The sequence below is a fragment of the Schistocerca piceifrons genome, chromosome 5 (assembly GCF_021461385.2).
Source record: "Schistocerca piceifrons isolate TAMUIC-IGC-003096 chromosome 5, iqSchPice1.1, whole genome shotgun sequence".
In the NCBI taxonomy this organism is placed as follows: Eukaryota; Metazoa; Arthropoda; class Insecta; order Orthoptera; family Acrididae; genus Schistocerca; species Schistocerca piceifrons.
Window position 1 is genome coordinate 421,050,466 of NC_060142.1, and position 10,296 is coordinate 421,060,761.

The following is a 10,296-nucleotide window of genomic DNA, read 5'->3' on the forward strand; positions in this document are numbered from 1 at the left end:
GGAAGACGTAAGACAATGAAATTTCAAACAAAGTGTCAGCTTGAAGATGCACGGCAAACTGCGGAATTGGCCGGGAAATTTGTAAATGAGATAACCTTATCCCATCGTTCGGTAAGAAATTTGTTTTCATCTCCGACCAATCGGATTTTGGAGAGGAAATGGAGTTGAAAGGGACCTTGGAAATCAGAAGTACCAAAACAGTTGTATCAATACGTTAACGCATTCAATTATACCGACTGTTAATCAGGAAGGTAAATTGGCTGGAATGTTATTTATTATGCTCCGAGGAGTTGGAGGCACTCTATCCTTTACCATTCTTTCTCGTGTGCGTGACCGTGCAAAGGCAGTAGGGAATACTTACGAAGCAGCAAGCAAGAGTGGGAAAAGTGTGTATGAGAACTATAACTATGGTATGAGTACTGCTTCTGGCCAATAGCTGGTCAAAATACCTTGTTTTCGCTGATTCCTGGTCTGCGCATAAAAATCATATTCCTGTAGAGCAAACTATTCATTCTGAAAAATGTGTGCCATTGTAGTTCATACCAACTGGAATCACTGGACAAATTCAACCTCTGGATGTTTGTTTCTTCCGTGAGTGTAAAACATATTATCGCACTACCTGCAGCTACGCCTTAAAGTACAGCCATGTTAACGAAACGGTCTATGACAGACCGTTTCGCATTCGGTTGCATTCCATCACATTCCATCAGTTCTCAAACCCAGTTACACCAAAATGATTGTATATGTCTTCTTTAAGATTGGATAAGTAGCGGAACGTCTTGCGCGGTTTGTAGTTCCCATGCATTTCACCTTTGATGTTAATAGTGCGAACCTTTCTGATCACTGTGCCGGATCAGTTTTATTCGGTTTTCATGGTGCAAGTTAATGATTTGTTTTGAACACTTCTTGAATGTCGACGAAGTCCATTTTGTGTAATACATAAATTCCATAGAGGGTTGATTTCTACACCTCCCGGACGTTCATTTTCTGTCTTACTCCCGATGCAGGTGGTGAGTCATTATCAGCTAATACTTTACCTGTCATAATTGTTAACACAACAATTTCAAATGAGCCTTATTGAGGGCTGAACTTGTAACTTCGCACTCAAGGTTTCATTGTTAGCTGAGGAGCAATTCAGTGCCTTGTCGACGCTCACAGAGAAGTTTGTGGTGCCTTCACTTTGGTAGAGAACTCTCGCAGCATCAATGCTTTAATAGGTACGGATATTGGCAGTCTATGTAATAAAATATCGCGCTATATGAAATTAATCTTGAAACCGTCCACCGCATTTCTCAAACTGTCAGGGACACTGCCGGCGCATGACTCACTACTACTCACTGTTCTTCTCTTGCAGATAAAAATAAGGCGAGTCATCATGACGTCAAGAACTCGAAGCTGGCGTCCGCCATCTCAGCTGCCCCAAATGTCACCTTCAGGTGTTTTGACTGTTTCGAGTCGTTACAGTTGTTTTGATAGAAGTTTAAGTATATTACTCGTTATGATTGTAATCTAAAGTGTAAAGGAATTACTTTTCGTTTGTAAGTGGACTCGTTCAAGCGATATTTTCTTTTATGTACACTCTAAGACACCACCAAGGAATTATGGGAATGGAATGGAAATAAGTAGATGTGATGTACATGTACAGACAAACAAATGATTTCAATTTCAGAAAACCTGGATGTTTTACTCAAGAGAAAAAAAGCTTCACAAGATGAGCAACTCAATAACGTGTTGGTACACCTCTGACCCTTATACAAGCAGTTATTCGGCTTGAATGACGGAAGTATTGCATGTCGTCTTGGGGAATATCGTGCCAAAGACCGTCTAACTGGCGCTTTAGATAATCAAAATCCCGCTGTGGTTCGAGGGCCATATCCATAGTGCTCCAAAATTTCTTAATTGTAGAGAGGTCTGGCGACCTTGCTGGCCAAGATGGGATTTGGCAAGAACGAAGACAAGCTGTAGAAACTCTCGCCATGTGTTGACAGGCATTATCTCGCTGAGATGTAAGCACAAGATGGCTTGCCATGAATGGCAAAAAAATTGGGCGTCGAAAGCGGTCATGTTATGAAATGGCACCCCAGACTATCACATCTGGTTGTCCGGCCGTATGGCGGGCAACAGACAGGATGGTATCCCACCCCTTTCCAGGCATCTCCAGACGTCGTCGCTGGTCATCGGAACTCAACCCGAAGTGGGACTCGTCATCAGTTCTACTCCATTTAGTGTGATTCCAGGCCGAAGATGTGTCTAGAGACGCCCTGGGCATCAGTAGGATACCAACCTACCTGTCACACGCCACACGTCCTGAAAACCAGGAGTGTTGGTCTGAGGCGCCGTTTCGTGTGATACAGGAACCCTTTGGTTGTCAACCGCGGTACCGTTACAGCACAGCTGTAAATAGAAGATATTCTACGTCCCGGTTTGTTACTTTTCATGGCAAGTTACCCTGAGATTACATTTCGCCAAAATAATGACCACCTACAGATGACGAGCTACTGCTTGACTTCATGCTCACCAAATCCTACATTGGCCATCAAGGTCACTGGAGCCCTCCACAAGTGAGAACATTTGGAGCATTATGGCACTATCCTCCCACCAGCTCGAGATTTTGACGGTCTGAAGCGCCAATTGGACACAATGTGCCGCGATATTCCTCAGGACGTCATCCAACAACTATATCAATGACAGTCAAGCCGAATAACTTCTTGCATAAGAGCCAGAGGTGGACCAACGCGTTATCTCTTTATCTGTACATGTACTTCATATCTGGCAATTTGTGTCCCATTCGGATAATTCGCTCATGGTGTGTCTTTTTTTTGTGCTTTGAGTGTAAAATTGTTTCAGTTGCACTCTTTTCTTTAACTGAAAAGGTTCTACTCTGTCATTTAACTTTAGATTTCCTACCAATTCAACTCGAAAAGCTCTGTGGGTGAACGTTGTGAGAAGGAAAGACTGGAAACCTACCAATCACAGCAAAATACGCTGATGGAAATAAAATCGCAATACCAAAAAACAATTAATGTAGGGTAATGAAATTTCGGGAATTCTTTTGTCTAGGTAACATTAAAGTGCTTAAAATTGTAATATCACAGGTTAATGTAAGCGCGAGACAGGCAATTGCAAATGTGAAATTCTGGTACGTTAATAATCGGTGTAACTGTCAGAATGTTGAATTGTAACATGCAAACGTGCAAGCATTGGGTTTTACAGGTGCGGGGTGTGAGTTTGTGGGATGGAGTTACATGCCCATTGCACTTTGTCGCTCAATACAGAGACGGTTAATACTGGTTGTGGATGACGCTGGAGTTGTCGTCCGATCATGTTCCATATGTGCTCGTATGGAGACAGATCTAATGATCGAGCAGATTAAGGCAACACGTATACACTCTGTAGAGCTTATTGGGTTACAACAGAAGTATGTGGGAGAGCGTAATCCTGTAGAAAAACATCCCTGAAACGCTGTTCGTGAATGGCAGCACGACAGGTCTAAGTACCATACTGACGTGCAGTTTTGCAGTCGGAGTGCGTGGGATAACCACGAGAGTGCTCTTACTGTCACATGAAATCACGCCCCTGGCCATAACTCCAGGTATAGGCCCAGTGTGTCTAGCACGCAGACAAGTTGGTTGCAGGCCCTCAAGTGACCTACCTATAACTAACACACGGCGGTCACTGGCACCGAGGCAGAAAAACCAGCAATCTCCACGCTGCCAGTCTAATGAACTCTCACCTGACACCACTGAGGTAGAAAATGGTGGTGGTTTGGGGTCAGTGGTATGAACGTTACAGGCTGTCTGGCTCGGAGCTGTCCTTGAAGTACCCGATTTTAAATAGTTCCTTGGGTCACTGTGGTTCCACCTACTGCTCAAAGTATTGCCACAGATGCAGTATGATGGGCCAGAGCCATACGCCGAACACGATTGTCTTCCCTCTCTGTATTTCCACGTGGACGCCTGGAGGCAAGTCTTCTTGCGACCATACATTCCCGTGATAACTGTTGCCAAGGCATTCTGCAATATTTCAGAAGGAACATCCTATTACACGACCTCGTTCAATCTCACTGAGGCGTTGATAATGGCGTTTTTGTCGACTTAAAGGCATTCTTGACTAACGGTTTACGACCGTTACAGCGTGTACCTTAGCAAACGCGATTTGCATCCTCATAGTTACGCTACTAGCGTCATTCTTATGCGACTGGCGCGATATTTGAACAATCATCTTTCAGGTGAAGAAACATTCCTACCAATTTTCGTTTATGTCGCACAACTCCTTCTTGGAGATGCTATTTTTCTTCTGTCAGTGTGTGTTCTCAGCATTTCTAGGAAGCAAAACATGCACCTAACATCAGTTTCTTCAGTCCGATTTAGGGAAAATTCTGAGTATTCAAGTTTTCCTAAGTTTTATCCTCACTTCTTACAGCACTCCGTCTTCAGGCCACAAGTGGCCCATCGGGACCATCCGACCGCCGTGTCATCCTCAGTTAAGGATGCAGATAGGAGGCGCGTGTGGTCAGCACACCGCTCTCCCGGTCGTTACGATGTTTTTCTTTCACCGGAGCCGCTACCACTCGGTCGAGTAGCTCTTCAATTGCCGTCTCGAGGCTGAGTGCACCCCGAAAAATGGCATCAGTGCATGGCGGCCTGGATGGTCACCCATCCAAGGGCCGGCCACACCCAACAGCGCTTAACTTCGGTGATCTCAAGGGAACTGGTGTATCCACTGCGGCAAGGCCGTTGCCCTCACTTACTATAGGCAAGTAAAAAATAGAATATCAATTTTGAGTTTACGAGTAGTTCCTTTAAAATTACTACATAAATGGTTGAAACCAAGGCAACAGACATTATTTCTGTTGCTGTATACGTTAGTGAAAAATTGATATTTAATTACATAACACATATTTTTACAGGATTTTATAAAATTCAGCCATTCTCTGGCTTGCCTGCATTTTTGGAAATCTATACAGGCAGGTCACGTCCTAACGAAAAGAATTTCAAAATATACAAGTGACTTTAAACTGTAACAACTTAGCTATTTGATAATGCACTCACTTCCTTGACCTTTTTCTCCGCTGGGTTAAATGGAGCTTCTCCATAAGCAGTTCTCCCCCCCCCCCCCCTCCTCTCTCAACCCCATCCATGTGTTCCTGATATGTGATTATCTTAGCGTAAAGGAATGCGCTTTAAGTGCATATATAGAAGTCCAACTGAAGGTTTATACATACTGAAAGTATTTGATTTCTCTTGAAAGAATGAAAATAATTGATAGCAGGCTGCAGCTTGAATGCACCTTATTCAGATTACATCGTTTACAGTAATTTTTTGTTTTCGTTTTCTTTTTAGGCGGAAGGCTGCACTAAGTACTGTGGATCTACCTACTATCAGTGGAACTAATTGTGAAGTGCCTTTTCTGTCTTCTTTTGTTGCTGACAACACATCACAGTGTCTCCTATACACCGTCGTACAAGCCTTGATTTATCGGTTTTCTTGTACGTATTTCTGGCGTTTTACACGTGGTATAAGACAGAATTTGTTGGTTTTCTTGTATGCATTTTAGTGTTTTACTCTTCTATGCAAAATTAGGCGAGCCTCAATCGTCTGTACCGTTACCTAAATTCCACTCACAACTTCTCCCAGGACCACTTAGAAGTGTTTCCACTTCCATTCGTAGTCATGATGGATGAAACAACAACCCAGCTGTACCTCAGTTGATGCCTGTATACAGGAGACTACTGTTACACAATGCATTTTGTAAGTCTGAAAGCAGAAGTTGTGTAGCAATGTACGAAATCCGTGTTCTGGTCTACGATGGACATAGCATAGAACAACGCAACAATCTCACCTCAGATCGTTCACCGTTAATCGATATGGAAAGCCAATTGATGACCCATGATCATTACTGTGTTGAGGCTGGTGTGTTTCTCTCGGAAGTGGCGGCCCATGTTATTGAGTACATTGCTGGATTTGTCTTTCGTCAGTTCAAAAGGGCATTGCAGTGTGACTCATGCTTATCAGTGTTGCGAATGAATGGCAGTTATACTGTTTATTCTGAAAAATGATGTTGTGTACATTTGTCTGCCTGCAGACAAGACATATAGGAAGTACAGTACTGGGAATCTCAGAAAATATCTTTTTTCTTGGTGTGTGTGTCATAAGTACTTGGCACTTTTCTTTGCAAACCTGTGTCACTGACTTGGCTGAATATGTAAAGGATCAGATCGATTAGACTACCATTTACTACTACTGATCAAGGAGATTAGCCACAGCAGGAAAACTCTCAAAATGTGCAAAAAATGCATTATACGCCAAAAAATTGATCAGCACAATCAAACTTAATTTGAGAGTCAGTAAATAAATGAGTTCGTGTGTGTTTGTGTGTGTAAGCTTAAAAGATTTATATGAACCTGCATCCTGCTCATGGTCTCTTCTGTCTGAGTCAGCATTCTGGTTAACAGTTGCATAGTGGATTCACTGTTCCATTTGTCGTAGTTATAATGTGAATGTAAACATTAGGTTACGCTGCAGATCAGTCTGTTCCCACGACCTCTATTTGGCATTCACATACCTTGGCTTTGCTAACTCTCAACCAAATCATCTCCTTCCAGCCTAACCCAGAATGCGGGCTGCACTACAGATCACTGTGTCAGCACAACGAAGATTTCAGAAGAGTCCAGTACTACATTATAGCTCCATCCCACGTGTTTATTAATATTTCATCCTGGATTTCTACAGTGTTTGTGTGTTTGATTTTTCTGCATACAGTGCAGCTGACATTCCAGTTTTGAATGTACATTGATACAGATTCTATTAAAGATGAACTCTTTTTTCGTATACTGTAATATACTTGTCTTCTCTCTCTTCTTATTTACATTTATTTGGTATTTCTTAATTTAGTAAAATAAATTAGTAAAGTGCTCTTGCCTCAGTTTTCAGTTCTGGAGAGCGACTGACGTTTCTTGCAGTCTGGATTGCATTCACTCTTACAGAATAAATATAAAGCACAAATAATTTAAAACTGTCAAAACTAACAGGAGCACTACCTTCTTCCTCCATATTTGCAATCTGTCTACAGGGTCTTATCATAACTTCTTCACAGTGAGGTGTTTTTTTTCTTAGTCTGACATACAAGTAGGAAAATGTAATAATTTGCACTTGCGTTAAGCCTTGTAGACAGTAACAGGCTAGTGCAACTAGAATTTTGCCTTAAGTAGTGTTTCAGGAGTTGGCAGTGCAGACTGTTTTATGGCAGTGTGCTATGGTTAACTTCACTGTTTGATTCTACAGAATAATATTTTGGGAAAAGTAACTTCATATATAGATGGTACTTATGGATTATGTCATACCATTCACCAAAACACTTTTTATATATTAAACTGTAGTTTGTTAATCATTGAAGGACGGTATAAGTTTGGCAACTGCAGACACACTACAGATTAGATTAGATTAGATGAGCAACGCAGAACATTTTAATGATAACCATATTCTAAGAGTTGGAAAAGCCTAAACTAAAAAGCAATTAGAGATTAGCCTTTCCAACATATTGCTGCCAGTTATTGCAAGGAATTGAGAGTGAACATAAATGAAAAATTACCTCTTAGACAGTTGTGGTGTAAGGAATTACCTTTTTGTCTCCTTGAGCTGGTATCAACTAAACCAACTTGATGTATTTTGTAGAAGTTGTTTTTTATTTAGTCAGTAAAATTAAATTCTTGTTGAGTGCTTATGAATATTTCGCCATTTTAGCTTTTGCACATTTGCTTATTATGCACAACTATGTTCATGTTTGTGTATGACAAGTACATTGTACTAAATTTGATCTCCTGTATGATACGTGAATGAACAAATAAAAGTAGTCACTGCATGAGAGCCTAGTATTATTACAGTTTTATCAAAGCTTGGTGTAGCATTATGTGGTTTGAAAACCTCAACACAAAATTCAAAAGTAAAATCAAGCAGATTATTCTTCAAAAACTGACACAGAGAGGGCAGGAAATGAAATATTCTGGGAAACGAAGAAAATAGACTACTGTTAAAATGATGCATAGTGTACAAGATAATATTTGCATTGATTGACTGTTGGTTCTTGTTAGAAAATTTAATGTATTATGAATGAAAACACATCTGATACTGGTGTAATGTCACACCCATGTCGTGTGTGTGTTCCTTCATGAAGATAATACTGAGAGAGAGAGAGAGAGAGAGAGAGAGAGAGAGAGAGAGAGAGATGCATTCTGTAGATCTTTGTTGAAGGAACAGATGAACCTGGCGGTAATGTTTTGTTACCTCAACCACCTATATAAACATTATATACCTCTTTTACGCAAAGTAAGCTTTGTTCTGAGATCAAAATTCAACTTAAAGGAATTTTTCTGAATCATAAATCGTGCCCAGTGTACCGTACATTGAAAGTGGCGGTTAGGGTACTACGAAATTGTCCGATGTCAATAGGGGAGAATAATTTTCTTTTCCGGTTATGCCATGATGTATTGTGAATTTTGGGACATAGACCGAATTTATTTACCGTGAACTGATCATCTAATGGTTTCTTCTTAATTTGGAGGACAGCGCCATAAGTGTATTCCGATAAAGCTGTTGTCAAAACATTACTTCATTTGCAGGTTACATTATTTGTGCAAAACCTAAATCATTGGAAGATAGAGGAAAACAGATCAGACAAATACACACGAAGTTTGTAATCTGCCCTATTTAACGTAGAAATATTTGTTTATTTATTGCTTATTTAGCCTGAGTAGATTAGAACATTAAGGCCCTCCCTTACATCTGACCAGGAACAACACATACCAAAGATATTACAAAAAATTCACAGGAATAATAATAATGACACTAACAATGCTGATAATAATTGACAATAATAATAATAATGACAATAATGAAAATAATAGTTGAAACTGATACTAATAATTACACTAATAGTAAACAGCATATAGCCTCACCTACAATTTCACGCTGAATAACTCTAGTTCTGCGTAATAGGGCATTATTTATTATTAAACCTGTCAGTTGCTGAATACCGTAAACATGTTTTATTTCTGTGAACTTCGCCAGAAGATGACGAGTATGTCGCTCATCGAAACGTCGCAGTTTGAAGACACCGCCACCCGGCTGGAAGCCCGAGAACTCTTTGCCACATGTTTTATTTCATTTCTCTTTCTTCCTATTATCTTTACATCAGAAATTCTAGGTTGTCAGTAGAGCTTTGTTTTTTAGCTCATTGCACAATGTACAGTTATATGAGTCAATTTTATTTTATCCATTTGCAAATAGTAATTGAAATCCTGGCACTGCAAAAACAATGGTTTTTCTTGTTCAACAGTAATACAGCAGAGTCCCGGTAATCCGAATGTTTGGTTAATCCGAAGATGAAAAATGTTAGTCTAAGTGTGAAAAACATTGCGGTAAACTGCTGTACATACACACTATTTTAATTTACACAGTACAGTAAACATGTATTAGAAAAATCGACAAGAAAATATTAGGTTTAAACAATGCATAACAATGAAAGAAAAGCTGAAAAATGGCAAGAAAATATTAGGTTTAAACAATGCATAACAATGAAAGAAAAGCTGTCAAACTTACTAAAATACAGCGGACATTTTATCCCTACGTTCCACTTCTTCACAAAAACAACTAAATCAGCGTCAGTAAGGTTCTCCACACATGCCCCATCCGCTGCCATCCACTCATCTACGTCTCCTTCACTAGCTTCTTCATATCCAGGAATTGTCTGTATCATTTGTAGTAGATTTTCCTCTCCATTTTCAACTAGGTTGTCCTGACATTCGAGAGATGTCCACAGTTTTCTCCAAGATTTTCTCAGAGTATTTTCTGAAATATTCTCCCATGCCTTAGCGGCCCAATAAACAACATCCTTCACATTTGTCTTTTTTATTTTGTTCACTAAAGAAATGCTATCATTTTGTATCAGCATTCTTAAAACTTATTTTCTGTGAATCAGTTTTAATTTTTGCTGTACGCCCTGGTCCATCGGCTGTAGAAGAGGTGTAACAGTCGACAGCAAAAACTTTGCCACAATTTCTCCAACACACAATTCCTCAGTGCTGGGGTGAGATGGCGCGTTAGCAATCAAAAGGATTGCACGGGGAGACAAATGATTTTCCTTAGGAAACCGTCGAACAGAGGGAACAAACTGGCCGTGAAACCATTCTTTGAACAGCTTACCACCCATCCATGCTTTTTTCTGATTGCGATAATATATGAGCAGGGACTTCACGTTGCAGTTTTTAGAAGCTCTGTGCCTAGCAGATTTGCCGATCAG